Genomic DNA, 15,164 nt, shown 5'->3' with positions numbered 1-15,164 from the left:
GAGCCATCTCTCCAGCCCGACAAACCTTTTCAAGAACTTCACTTACACTGTTGAAACGTCATACCTTTTAAACTTTGAAGTGTGTAACGAGTTGACTATGGTGGCTTTTACCTGTAATTCCAGCAATCAGGAGGCTGAGGTAGGAGGATAACCACAAATTCAAGGTCAACCTGAGCAGCAAGCGACTTCTGGGCCTGTCTGGGCTAGAAAGAGAAGGAAAGAAAAACAAAAAACGAAAGAAAACAAAACAAAACGCTGGGAACATGCCTGTAATCCCAGCATCAAAGAAGCTGAAATGAGTTCCAGAAATTCAAGGCTAGCCTAGATTCATAGTGACACCGTACCTCAAAACAAAACTACAAAAACGAAGCATACTAACAGGGCATAGTGGCACATGCCTTGAATCCCAGCACTCAGGAGGCAAAGGCAGGCAGGTATTTTTTGAGACGGAGGCCAACCTGGCCTACATAGTGAGTTCCAGGTCAGCTGGGGTACAAGAAGACCCTGTTCAAAAAAATAAGGAAAAAGAAGTGTACTTTAACAATATTGAGTTCTTTAAAAAACAATCTTTACATGTCACAGTTTAAATGAATCAGTTGAATGCTATAAATTCTGTTTCTAAAAAAGTTCAAGGAGCTCACTATGGTGGTACCTGCCTTTAATCCCAACAGAAGTAGGTAGTTATCTGTGAGTTCCGGGGCCAGCCTGGTTTATTGGTTTACAAAGTGAGTTTCAGGCCACCAGCTACAGAGAAACAGGACTCAAAACAAGAACAAAAACCACCACCACCACCACTACCACCACCCCCCCACAGTTCAAGGTTAAAATTTCAGTGTAAACTATAACTTCAATGAGATTATATACCAATGATTTTTCAAAAGAAAATATATTTTGAAGAAACATTTTCTTAAAATTTTAGGAAAGGAGCTGGAGAGATGGCTCAGTGGTTAAGAGCCCTGGCTGTTCTTGCAGAAGATCTGGATTTGAATCCCAGCACCCACAAGGCCACTAATAACTGTAACTCCAGTTCCAGGGGATCCAACATCTTCTTCTGTCCTGCATGACATGGTTGCACGTCTATACATGCAGGCATAACACTCATACACATAAAATAAAAACTGTAAAAAAATTTTTTTTAAACACATATATTTCATTATATGTGTTACTTCCCTCTACTGAATGGGCTTAAAATTAAGGAAATAAAATATAGAGAATATAGAAAGAACAATATTCTTTAATCTAGTAGTTAAGACTTTCTAAGAAGCTTCATTTTAAGAAATTCAAATTTCTGATAGTTTTATATCTTTTTAGATTAACAAACACATACACAAAAAACAAATCATGGTACTCATAATGCAAGCACTTAATGTCATGTTTGGAAAAAGCATTTTAAAAGATCAGTATGAATGTGGGAAAAGCAGATTACAAAACTAGATAAACAATAAATATTTCATTCTTTGGTTCTTTAGGTTCTAAATAAACTGGAATTCATCTAGACAATGCAGTATGCGTGTTAGAATGACATGAGCCATCAAGCCATGAAGACAGAAAAGGCTTAACATGTATTACTAAATTAAAGCAGTCCAGGTAAAAAGGCTAGGTATTGTGTGAGTCCAACTAAGGTGACATCCTAAAAAGGCAAAAGTGGGGTGGGGTTCCAGAGAGAGATGGCTCAGCAGGTAACAACCAAAATTCAATCCCCGGGACCTACATGGTAGAAGAGAACTGATTCCTGTAAGGTTGTCCTCTGACACGCCATAGCACATGTACCCACCCCCCCCACACACAATAAATGTAATAAAAATTTAATGGCAAAAATGCAGAAGGTATAAACAGGCAGAACAAAGAGGACTTTTCAGTGCAGTGAAATTATTTCGCATACTATAGTGGTTACCATTTGTCAAAACCAGTGGAATGTACACTAAGTTAGTACTAGAATTGATATTATCTAAGAATTCATGTAAGAGTTGATATTGTAAAGGTGGCTGTCATTACACTGTTGTCCAGTCACAATATATACTAAGTGTATATATTACCCTATGTGACCTAAGTATAATAAGGACTCTAACTTCCTGATACTTTGATGCAATGAGTCAACTGAGGTTCATAATTGCTACGAATGTTATCACTGCGGCGATAAAGGCTGTGAAAACACTGTACTGAATTTCAGCTCAATTTTGTTCTGAATCTAAAACTGCTTGCCTCCAAAATTAAGCATTAGGTAGGGGAGGCACAAACAGGGATAAAGGTGCACCTACAATGCAAGAACCAAAATGTAGTAAGAAAACAATGAGTTGTTGGGATCATGTTCTCTTCCCACCAATCTAGATGTTCCAAATTTATTATAATACACTGAAGTCCAAATATATACCTGAGTCTATCTCTGGACTGCTGAGTGTGCTTTAGGCTTGGTAAGCAATCTTGCCAGAATCCCACCCCCAGGCCTGCACAATGTGTTCCAATGGCCGGCCAAACTTGTGCACCAACTGTCTTGCTTTATTTTTCGGTCATCTTTCCATTTTGTTTTCTTTAAAGACAAGGTCTGAGTGTAGTGCAGGCTACCTACCCTTGAGCTCGTGATTCTCCTGCCTCACCCTCCCCAGTGCTAAGACTGCAAAGCACGCACTACCAAACTCAGCTCAGTGTCACATTTTCAAGATACTTATGTTTAATAATTTTTCTCCACTCCCCTTTTCTTTTCAAAACTACTGTTAATTATCCTTGTTTATACTTCAAAAAAAACCCTTCATATTTTATTGATAAACTTCCATAGAAGGACAAATGTGTAATTTTTTTTTCATTCTGTTTTGTTTCACAGCCCTGAAAAATGTTAAAAACATTTATTTTAAAAAGTAGTGTGTACACTCTAAGGCTGGAGGACAACTCAGGGGAGTCAATGCTCTCCTGCATTTTGTGGGATTCACAGATCCAACTAAGGTCATCACACCTGCTCACAAAGGCCTCTACCTGCTGGGCCATCTCACCAAGCCCCATTAAAAACCACTCTCAGCTTAGCAGGCCAGAGGATACAGAACCTAACAGTGTGGTATCGAACTTCGCCTGCCAAAGGCTTTGGCCTTTTCATTCAGTTTATACCGAGCATGGGTATTCCAGAAGAATGAACATTTCTCTAGTACTGAACCTTTTCCAGAAGGAAACTATTGAGATCCTTAAACTATTAAAAGTCCTGTATGTTCCTTCGTGAGTTGCAGAAGTTTTATTTATGAATGCAGCAAACTACTACTAGTTAAGGTTATATAATAATAATTCAAGGGCATCCAAAAAGGTACTTGTACTTGGGTACTTTATTTCTTTAAATTACTTGCTAGGTTTATCACTCCAGGTGCTATTTGCCATTATAAGAGAAAAACTGTCACACTGTGTTACAGCATCAAAACCGTAATTTATTAGCCAGGCATGGTGGCATACACCTTTAATCCCAGCACTCAGAAGGCAGAGGCAGGTGGATCTGTGCAAGACTGAGGCCACGTAGGCCTCTATAGTAAATTCCAGTCCAGCTGGGGCTACAGGGAGACCGTGTCTCAAAATGACAAATAATAACAATAATAATAAATTGTAGTAGAACATGGTGGGCCACGCTTATAATGACTGTACATGTATGAAAGTGTGGATAATGAAACCTATTATTTTGTATGCTAACTAAAATTAATGACTTTTAAAAACTAAAGTATAAAGAAATTAAAGCACACCAGTAAGTTAGAACAGGAAGAGGACACCTGGAACATAGATGGAAAAGTAGTAACTGATCAGTGAAGATCAAGCAGATAGCACCTTTAGAACTGCAGGGAAAGAAGGCTAAGCTGAAGAGAAATCAGTGAAAGCAGCTAGGTCCCTCCATTCCCTCTGCCACTCCAAGCTACTGGGATTGCTGCCATGAGTTCAAAAATAAAAAGGAAAAACATTCTGGAGGAAACAGGCAGAGAGAAGAGTGCCTTAAAAATGTCTGACCCCCTTCTCTCTATACACATCCGCACACACTCCACCCCCCCAAAAAGCTAAGTTATGATTCTGTATGCACATAAAACAATTACAGGAAACTATAAAAATGAACAGGGGTTAAGAGCACTGACTGCTCTTACAGAGGACCCCAGTTCGATTCCCAGCACCCACATGGTGGCTACAAACTGTTCTTAACTTAATCAGAAGCCTCTTCTGACCTCCAGGGCACTGCACGACACAGGTGCACTCACATACATGCAGGCAATACACTCATACACATAAAATAAAAATAAAATATTTTTTAAAAATGAGCATTTTGAAGACAGAGCAGGAAAGGAGAAATAAATCCTGCAAATTAAAAAACAAAATGTAAGAGACAGAAAATATATGACATTTCCCCCAAAATTAGTCTAAGAAATTCAACTCTGAACAACTGTTTAAAGAGGGAGAGGAAAGAGGAAGGAAAGAATACGAATGAATGAACAGGAACAGATGTGTCAGACACGATGGCTATGAGCTGTCACATTTAAAAAGTCTAGCCTTTCTGCTGTCAGCTTGGAATCAGGATGAGACCTTCAGCTGTCTCCCATCTCTTACCAGACTCCAGCAGGCCCCACCATGTCACCGAGGTTCAACCACCAATATCAAAGTCCTATACTGAGGTACACAGGTGGTGAGGTGAGGTCAGCATTGTCTGCTTTGGCCTCCAAAATAAAAAGACAGATATCTAAGTCAACTGGTAACTAGAAAAGTTAGGAGGATTACAAAGTAACTGACCAAGCCCAGATAAAGGACATGCTTCAGTTTCTGCTCAGATCCTCAAAGCCCTCAAAGAACTGCCAAGAGACAGAAAGGAAAATATCTTTTGACAAGATTGTTAGTATTACCCCAGAGAAGGTTATATAGGCTGCAATGCTGTAGGCTACCATTCTCATGACTTCAACTGTGTGGCAGAGCAGATGACGAACTAGTTAAGAAGTACGGGGGCAGGGGTGTGTGTGAAGATGACTTAGCAGTCAAGAACACTTGCAGTTCTTCCAGGAGACCTGGGTTCGACTCACAGAACTCACACGGCGGCTAACAACCATCTGTAACTGACACCCTCTTCTGGCCTCTGTGGGCATTGCACACATATGGTACACTTACAAATATGCAGGCAAAACAACTCACTACACATAAAATAAAAATAATAATTTTTAAAAGTACAAGGGAAATAAATATTTGAATAAAGTATCCCCTGAAAACCAGAAATAAATAAAATTATAAAAATAGCTTAGTTAGTACCCAGCACAATGATGAAAACACTCATATTATGAGGAACAAGGGGGGGGAACCCCACAAATTTCTAGGCAGTGGGAGCCATTGCAGTAACTGAAGACTTATCAACAGCTACAACAAAAGCTGACCACAGAATGGCTTCAGAACTCTGAAGAAATGCCAAACAACAAGTAAACACATTTAACATCCATGCACATTTACTTCTTATTCTTTGGCAATTTCCTACATGTATATCATGTATCTGGGATATTTTCATCCCCTATTCCCCTTGCTCATCCTGCTCCCACTCCCCCAAACCTTTTCTTCCCCAACAAGTCCCCTCCTATTTTGATGTCTTTTCTGTCTGAAATGTTTTGTGACCCACTGAGTTTAATTAGTGTGGCTTGCAAGATCATGGGTGGGACGTTATTTACTGGAGTAGTGCAGGAAACCTAACAGCGGCTATACCACTAAAGAATATGATTCTCCTTCCCCCAGCCCATGGACCTTTCCTTTAAAAAAACTAATGGGAGACATTGATCTAACAAAGTAAGACAAGAAAAAAAACAGATGATATACAACTGACACAAGTCAGATGAGAGGGAACCAGAAACATAGAACAAGGAAGACAGATGTACACTAGCTACAGAAAGCAACAGTCCAGAAAGGAAGTGACAAGCAATATGATCTGACCAGCAATCATGACCAAGATGTCCACTGTACTACCTTACCTAAAAAAAATTAAAACAAAACAAAAAAACACTAGTTCAATGGCAGAGCACTTGCCTAGCATTTTTAAGGCCCTGAATTTGAGTAACAGCACTGTAAAACATAAAATGAAAAACACCAACTGCTCTTGGTTACGTCTGGTCCAGATGTTAACGTATGCATTCCTGAGTTTGACCATGTGTTAATGAAGTTTCTTTGCTTTTCTTTCTGTTCAGGTGGGTCTATCAGCCTAAGACTCAAACAGCCTGCTGGCTTTAACCTAATCTTCAAATAAGACAGAGATACTGTTACTGAAGACTCTTTGCCTGGCCCCTTAGACAGGCCTGTCAGATAAATGGAGTCCCAGCTCTCCAGGATATGCCTCACTGGTTTCTCCAGGAGAATCTATGGTACCTATAGTAAAAATTCCAGATGCTGAAGCCAAACTACAAGCCAGAAATTGTATTCAAATTATTTTAAGAACCTCCGCCTAATAGTGTAAATACCATCTTTGCCTTACCCTCACCTAGGTTGTTTTTCTTTCTAAAACTAAACAATTAGGCCAGGTTTGGAGGTAAGGAAATTGAAAGGGAAGTACAAGTCAAAGCCCTGCCTGGGTCTTAAAAGAGTGAGTTTGCCAGGTGTGGTGGCCCACGCCTTTAATCCAGCACTCAGGGGGCAGAGGCAGGTGGATCTCTGTGATCTGTGAGTTGAGGCTATCCTGGTCTACATACTGAGTTCCAGGCTGGGGCAAAGGGAGACCTTATCTCAAAAAAATACCAGAAAAAAAAAAAAAAAGTGAGTTCAAGGGCACCCTGGGCAGATATCTTAGATCCTGTCTCAAAATAAAATTAAAAACAAAGCTGGAAATAGTTTAGTGGTAGATACGTGCCTGCCTTCTCTGCAGGGCGCCAGATGCAATCCCCAATGCCAAATACTAAAATAGATGAAAGACATACACAATGGACATTACCATAAAAACTAAGGGAACAATTATCCAAAAGTCAGAACAACAGGTAGAACAGAACAGGGACCAAAAGAAAGAATATGACAACAGAGAACAAAAAAAGCTGATGAGCCAGATGTAGTGGCCCATGCCCTTAATCATAGCACTCTTAAGGCAGAGGCCAGCCTGGTCTACACAGAGTTAATTCCAGGCCAGCCAGGGCTGCATAGTGAGACCAAGAATGTATCTAAAAAGTTGATGCTTTCCTTGGTGACAGGCACTTTGATCTTTACTTCAGTACTCTAAAACAGAACACATACTTCATTTCCATTTTAAGCATTACACGGTTTAAGGAAAAGAAAGCTACACAACTATAGGTAGGTGACAACCAACTATATAGGTGCAGAAGTATTACATCACAAATAGGTGGAAATAGCCCACATGTCGATCAATACTGAAATAATCATTTTAAAATTATACCATATAATACATACAATCAGATAAAAAAGCAAAAGCTACCTGTTGATACAACAAATACAATACAAAAAACACAATATACCAGAAGAGTACATATGCTAGCTACTGTCCTTTTAAAAGGACTGGTTAATTTTGGCTTCCTCAGGAGGGTGCTATGCCAAATTGGAGACTGGCTGGAGACTTCACTGTATACATCCTTGCATAAAATCTGGACTTTTAACTGTCTCTTCAGTTAAAGGGGGGGGGGGTTAGGGGCTTGACCCACTGAACAATTTTAATTTTAGAGAACACCAAATGATCATCTTTAAAAGTTTCAAATACAGAGGCAAGTGTTTCTGGGATAAATTCTTATCCAGCTAAATTAGACATCACCAGTTGTACTTTATAAAATTAAAACAAATACAAAACACACAATGACACAGTATGTTTAGAGTACAGAACTACTATGTAATTTGAAGTCACTAACTGCATGTGACTAATTAAATTCGAAGGTATTAAAATTGGAGCTGAGCAGAGCGACACATGCCTGTGATGCCTGTGATCAAAGCATTTTGAAGCCTGAGGATTGCACTAAATTTAAAAGGAGCTTGTGCTGTATGTGAGACCCTGTTTTATTTAAAAAAATTAAAAATAAGTAAATTGGCCAGTATTCTGGCCCAGGCCTTTAATCCCAGCACTCGGGAGCCAGGGGCAGGCAAATCTCTGTGAAATAGAGGCAGCCTGGTCTATATAGTGAGTTCTAGGCCAGCTGGATGGCTACAGGGAGACCCTGTCTCAAAAAAACAATTCTGAAATGGATTCTACCCGTAACAATGCAAATAACAAGAAAAATCTATAGAATGTGGCCATAGACTTCACCAGAATGCTAAACTGTAGATCATGAGTATGCATTAGTAATTCAAGAAACGATTATATAAACTCAATAAAAGTTAAATACCATTTATCTATAAAAAAAAATTACAACCCAAAACATGGTTTAAAAAATCAACGTGTACAAATTCAAAAGAAAAAAAATGTATAGATCATTCATAATCTCACCATGGAAGCAATCTATATATATATGCTTTCAGGGGGATGATTTTATTTAACTGATTTGTCTATAATGATTAACCATGCATCCATTTTATCCTTAATGTACAAGTTTTACTGTAAGTAGAGAGCTGGACATTAAAAATTATGAGAAGGAGCTAGAGATAATTCAGTGGTTAAGAGCACTGACTGCTCTTGCAGCGGATTCAGGTTCAGTTCCCAACACCCACATGGCAGGTAACAACCATTCATTAACTCCAGCTCCAGAAGATCCAAAGCCCTCTTCTCATCTCCATGGGCACTGAACAACATAGGTCCACTTATATACATGTAGGCAATACACTTATACATATAAAATGATAAATAAAATATTAAAAAATAAAAATTAGGAGACAAATATGTACTTTTCATTAATCCACTAAGATATCAGATAAACTTGCCTTCGTTAGTACTTGAAATTACCAGACACTGTATCTTCCATGTACCATAAGAATTAGTATATCAATATTGCTATACTGACAAGGTATTAAAATCTTAAGTGACTGTAAATGTAAAAGCTAAAAAATAACTAATTTCTATATAGTGCTTTGCAGCAACAAGCTTAAAATACATGTAAATATACATGCATTATCAGCTGAAACTTTCTCAAAGCTATTTCATTTTGAAAACTTTTCACTAAATTACTAAAAAATAGTTAGACTATAGTAAATTCCTATTTGGGGATTTTCTAGAAATTCCCTAAAACTATTTTCACTTGCAAAATATCCTAACAGCAAACAAAGAGAAGTCAGAAGGGAAGTGGTCACTTGTCTTTAGAACTCTACCTACAAAGTTTAGACCAGGCACTAAAACATAACCATTACATAATGGGCTATACGTATCTGTGTTAGCAATGTCAACCAACTTCAAATGGAAAAGCACCAGCTTCCATACTGAAAATATACAAAACTTTCTGTCATTATTCCCTAAATAATAGAGGGGAGCTACTTCCATAGCATTATGTGGTGTGAGGTACTGTAATTTAAGAGAACACTCCAGATACATGGCAGGATGTGTATGCTATATGCAACTACTACACGTTTTGTATGAGACTTCAACTACCCAAAAACTAATTTCCTAAAATTCTATGCTTCTTTAAAGTTCAACATAATAGCATGAGTGCCTTAAAATTTGTCCATACAATTTTCTATTTTATAGCTGCAGCAATTTTCCTAGAAAGTTTAACACAATATCTCCCTTTCTGAAGCTACCCAAGGAAAGCACATTGTGTATCAATTAGAAAGATGGTGTCACGGTTGGCAAGCATACACTCTGGAACTCAGAGGCTTTTAAGTCTGAACTCTACTCCTTAACTTACTAGCTATGTGATCTTGGCCAGTTTAGTGATACAAAGCTAATTTCTGATCCCTTGGTTTCCTCAATGATGAAATAAAGACTACCATGATCTATCTAGTAGGACTGCTGTTAGGATTAAATGAATATATTAAGTACTTAGTGTGATGCCTGACACAGTAAGTGCTAAGCTAGCAATTATTAGTAAGATCTGCCTACATTAAAAATAGCAATTACACAAACAGTTGTTACACACACATTGTGATTAAAAGGTCATTTTCTTTTAAGTTACTTGCTTAGAACACTAAATCCATACTCTTGGAAATACTAGTTAGGTTTTTTGTGAAACAGTCTGACTAAGCTTCCCATCATCTCCATGGAGTAACATATTTTTGAAAATTCCAATATGGGGGTAGGGAGACACACACAATGACAACTTGCTTCTGACTAAACCCTTGGTTTCCAGAAGAGACAAAAAATAATTCAGTATTTTAGAGAAAGAAAGCAATCTTTTTCCTCAAAACATGACTAGAGACTATAGATGAGATGTGATTGTTAGGGGTAAAGACAGGAGCAGGAATAGTACCTGAGGGTTGTGGATCATAGCTTTCCACTGCTTGCTAATAGCAAGGCAGTGATGTATATTTCTCAGCAGAAAGAAAAGATGTGCACATGGAGAGATGAACCTGCATTCAGTATCTTGACTCAGAGTATCAACCTTAGTCTTCACAACTGACAAATATCATCTCTGAATATTGCATTTAAAAACCAACACCTGGGACTGAAGAGACAACTCAGCAGTTTAAAGAGTACTGGCTGCTTTTGCAGAAGACCCAGGTTCAATTCCCAACACCCACATGACGGCTAACAACTGTTGGTAACTCCAGTTCCAGGGGATCTGACACCCTCTTCTAACCTCCAAGGGCAGTGTATGACATGGGTGCACTTATACACATGCAGGCAATACGCTCATACACATAAAAATTAAAATTAAAAAAAAACCACCCAAGACCTCATCTGGGTAGGGTGTCACATAGCACACCTCTAATCTCAGCACTTGGGAGGCAGAAGCAGGCAGAAATAGAGGCCAGCCTGGTAACTGGACAGATAGATGATGGCTCAGCAGTTAAGAGTGGCTGCTCTTGCAGAGGACCCGGATTTGGCCACATAGAGACGCACTGTTCCTAACGCCAACTCCAGGCCTCTTCTGGCCTCTGTGGGCATTGAGCTCATGGCACTATCAGGAGGCACACATGCATACACAAAATAAAGAACTCTTAAAAAAATTTTCAGCTGGACAGATAAATTCCAGTGTTCCTAGTCACAGACACATTTAAGCAGCCCTCATTTCCACTTCTCAGAAGTTTCCTTGACAAAGATGGCATAAACTCACAAAACTCACAATGTAGAGAAGAAGGAAAAGCAGAAATGATCATTTCTAGAACGACTATTTCACAAGTCCTCTGTCAAGTCCAGGAATGCGTAAAATTTAACACACACACACACACACACACACACACACACACTTCTGTAAATTAAGTGTTTCATAAGGGTGTTACTTGCTCAGGACTTTCTGTTTAAATTGGGTTAAGCTTACCTAACTCATTTTACTAAAGTTTAGGTAACTTTGATGTCTAAACTATATATCCACATCTAATTTTTCTACATCAAACAATCACACATATTAATTCAGAGAATAAAGTGAAAAATAAAATTGAACAAAATTTGGTTTAGTAATAAATTTTGAGACAATGGGTTTTTAAAAAAACTTTTACTGGGCCGGGCATGGTGGCGCATGCCTTTAATCCCAGCACTTGGGAGGCAGAGGCAGGCAGATCTCTGTGAGTTCAAGGCCAGCCTGGTCTACATAGTGAGTTCCAGGACAGCTGGGGCTACAGGGAGACCCTGTCTCAAAAAGACCAAAACAAAAACAACAACAACAACAAACTTTTACTAAAGCAGAAACCATTAAAGTCTGCTTATCAATCAACAGCTTCCATAGGTATTGTCGATCAACAGTATTCATAGAAAATACACTGAATTTTATAACATAACATTTAGTTCTAAGTACTTTTTCCTGTTTTAATGTTTTTAAATTTTATTTAATTATTTGGGGGGGCATGTGTGCTGTATCATGCATGTGGGGGGGGGGGTCAGAGGACAACTTGCAGGAGTCAGTTCTCTCTTTTTACCATGTGGTTCCAGGGATCCAACCAGGGTCCCCCATAAGTGTCCTTACTTAATGAGCCATCTTGCAGCCCTTTTTTTCATTGTTTTTTGAGACAAAGTTCTGACATGTAGGCCAGGCTGTGCTTAAACTCACAATCCTCTTGTCTCTGAGTGCTAGGATTATAGATATGTAACACCAAGGCTGGCTTTCCCATATTTTTAAGTTTTATTTAAAAGGCATGTTTCTAAGTATTAAAATGGAAGTATCTGCTGGTACATACCACAATCCCACTCAGAACTAGGAAGGCAACCAAGTTTGAAGCCAACCAGCCCAGTCTAAAAAATGAGTTCCAAGCCAGTCAAGGATAGATACACACACACACACACACACACACACACACACACACACAATTAAAAAGGAAGTATCTGTTGGCTGTCCAAGTTCATTCACTTATAAAATTAATATGCAGCTTAAAAATGTCAAGATACTAATGTAAAATCATGTATTTTCAGTTTCAAGAAATAATTAAGCTCCTATCTTAATAAAAAGTACCTCAAGTCAAAAACAACAAAACAGTCAAAGACTACAGACAGAGAAAAAGCCACAAAAAGAACAGAAAAAAAGCTGAAGAGAAATGTGAGTTACCAGAAGGAAGATGGCTGCGGACACTGCCTGTCATCTAATTTAATTTGCCACAATTCCAAACCAGTAAAAAACAGCGTACCTTTTGTCCACAGATTCTAAATTTCACCCAATTACCTGTCAAGTAAAACGCTTCCTTTAACTTCCCATTTGAGCTTCTCAACAATTTATATTTGTAAGCTATAGTTTATGTAATTAAGCTCAAACTGAAAATGACTGATAGTTTAAAATCCATAACTATTTTAAAGTACTTATAATTAAGCACAAGACAAAAAACCATGAAAGGGGGTGAAGAGATGGCTCAGCATAGTTAGCAGCACTGGCTGCTCTTGCAGAGAACAGGGCTCCATTCTCAGCACCCATATAGTAGCTAACAACCCATCTGAAACGCCAGTTCCAGGGGAATCTGACGCCCTCCTCTGACCTCCTTGGATGCTGCATGACATGGTTGAACTTACATGCAGGCAGTATTATACTCATAAACATAAAATAAAAATAACAAGATTTTAAAAAATGAAAGAAACTCACACCTAGCTGAATGCAGCAATGACCAAGTCAGTGTTTCACAAGCTTCAACACAGCACCTCCACTGTGACCCAACAGTAAAGCAGCTGCTTTGAAAAAAAACTACTTAAAATTTTAAAGGCTGGATGTGCAGTTTAGCAGTGAAGTGTGCTAAGGAAGCACTAGGCCCTGAGCACCAAAAACAAATTAAATAAAGCTGTCAAAAAGAACACTGTATGGGGGGGGGGCGGACAAGGGTGTACTATAGGAAAAGCCAGCATCTCATTTAAAAAAACGAGCACTCAACCCTACTTTGCATACACCTCCAATCTACTACAGTTTCAATGCAAGTTTCAACCCTCACACAGTTTAGGTTTTTAGGTTTCTCTCCTCCCTAAATTTAGACATACTATACAAATCAATCTGGGTCAGCACTTTAACAAGCACTTTATGTGTGATGGCCCCAGCATTGCCAATTAAGCTCCTTAAGAGTTCACACTGAACAAGGTAGAGATCACATTTTGTGTAACTTTGTACCCTAAAGAACACTTTGGTCCCCATACTAAACCTATGAGGAGCTGTAAGTGCCCACTCAAAACAAAATGCAAAAGACCAAAATGTAACTGAAACTCACAGACTACTACTTTACTGCTTAGAGCCTTTTACCTTTGTCCTCTATTACTGTGGAATTTTTAGAAGCAGATTCTGACAAAAGTAGACGTAGGAAGTTGTCAAAATGTTATGTTTTTTTTTTTTCCTTCTTGTTCTTCTATAAGACTGATATTCTAAAGTCAGTTAATTTTACTAGAAACAAGACACAGTTTTGCAGTCAACCTAATTCCCAGGAAAACTGATGCCAGAAGAGTAAATAAATCATACAGAAAAGTTGCCCTAAATTCTGCCAAAGGACGTTTGGCAAACTAATAAAATTCTGCAGTCCACTGTACAGTTTTTAAAATATGTCTTTTTTAAGAAGTCAAAGCAGCTGGGCCTATGGAGTACCCTTTAATCCCAGCTCTAGGGAGGCAGAGGCAGGCAAATCTCTGTAAGGTCAAGACCAGTCTGGTCTCCAAAGTGAGTTCCAGGCCAGCAGGGGATACAAGGAACCCTGTCTCAAAAAAAAAAAACAAAAAAGGTCAGAGCAAACCATCCAATCCTTTCCAAAATCTCGATACCATGACCATATACAAAACTGCCTAGAAAGGTCTGCAAATGGTTCCAAAATGTCAAAGATTTTCTGGTTGCTAATATCCGTCATTATGCACCGGAAATTGTATCACTTAGATGTGAAATTCCTTTAACAAAAAACTGGGCCACATAGTCAGGTGCCGGCAACCACAAACTATAACACCCGCTCCCCAACCCTCCTCTGCTTTTGGGTTAACTACCAACGAACCGAGATGTGCGGTAAGCGACTTGCTTAAATTAATTTCAAAACAATGCTTTAAGAAGAAATCAAGTGTGGTATGGGAAAATGGGGGGGGGTGTCAAATGTAAAAGCAATTTTGAGAGCACGAGAGATGGTTCAGCGGGTAAAAGCACTGGCCGCCAAGCTTGAGACCTGAGTTGGACCTCGGAAACCCACGGTAGAGAGACCAGACTGCCGAAAATTGTTTTCAGTCCTCCATCCCCTTCATATTAATACTTTTCTAATGTCGGAAAGGAAAATCAATCTTGAAAGTTTCTATCGCCAATGTGTGCGTTGGAAATCTTCCAGATGTTCAAGACACGGAAGAACAGCGGAACCTAGAGCGGTCGGCGTAGATGGAGGCGTGCGCGCAGCGCGGAAAGGATGAATGAATGGGAGCCGGGCGCGTGTGAAACGCGGCAGGTCGGGACGGCCAGCAGACCCGCAGCCCAGCTAGGCCTCGCTCCTCCCCCTTCCCTCCTCCACGACAGCCCAGTCCCCAGCGTGCAGGGGCGAGGACAATGTGATCCCCTTCCCACCGTCGCCACCCCTCACCCGGCTTGGGCAGCTTCGCGCCGCGACCCCGCGGTGTCCTTCCTCCCCACTCGCCGCGTCCCCGCCTCCCCGGCCGCCGAGTTGGAGCCCCGCAACTCCAGGGCGCGGGGGCGACGCGCTCGCCCCTCGGGCTACCCTCGGTGGCCGCCGCGCCCCTCCGGCCGGGCCTCCGCCCT

At 39.7% G+C, this 15,164-nt stretch overlaps 1 protein-coding gene across 1 annotated transcript in view; it reads right to left on the bottom strand.

Moving 5' to 3' along the window:
• Eif4e (eukaryotic translation initiation factor 4E) overlaps nt 1-15,164 on the bottom strand; it is a gene marked incomplete in the record, with an annotated part of 44,420 nt that overhangs the window by 28,769 nt on the left and 487 nt on the right.

This window comes from Nannospalax galili, unplaced genomic scaffold, assembly GCF_000622305.1.
Source record: "Nannospalax galili isolate Female #2095 unplaced genomic scaffold, S.galili_v1.0 scaffold189, whole genome shotgun sequence".
NCBI lineage: Eukaryota > Metazoa > Chordata > Mammalia > Rodentia > Spalacidae > Nannospalax > Nannospalax galili.
Note: the sequence above shows the minus strand (reverse complement) of the source record. Positions and strands in the feature narration are given on the sequence as shown.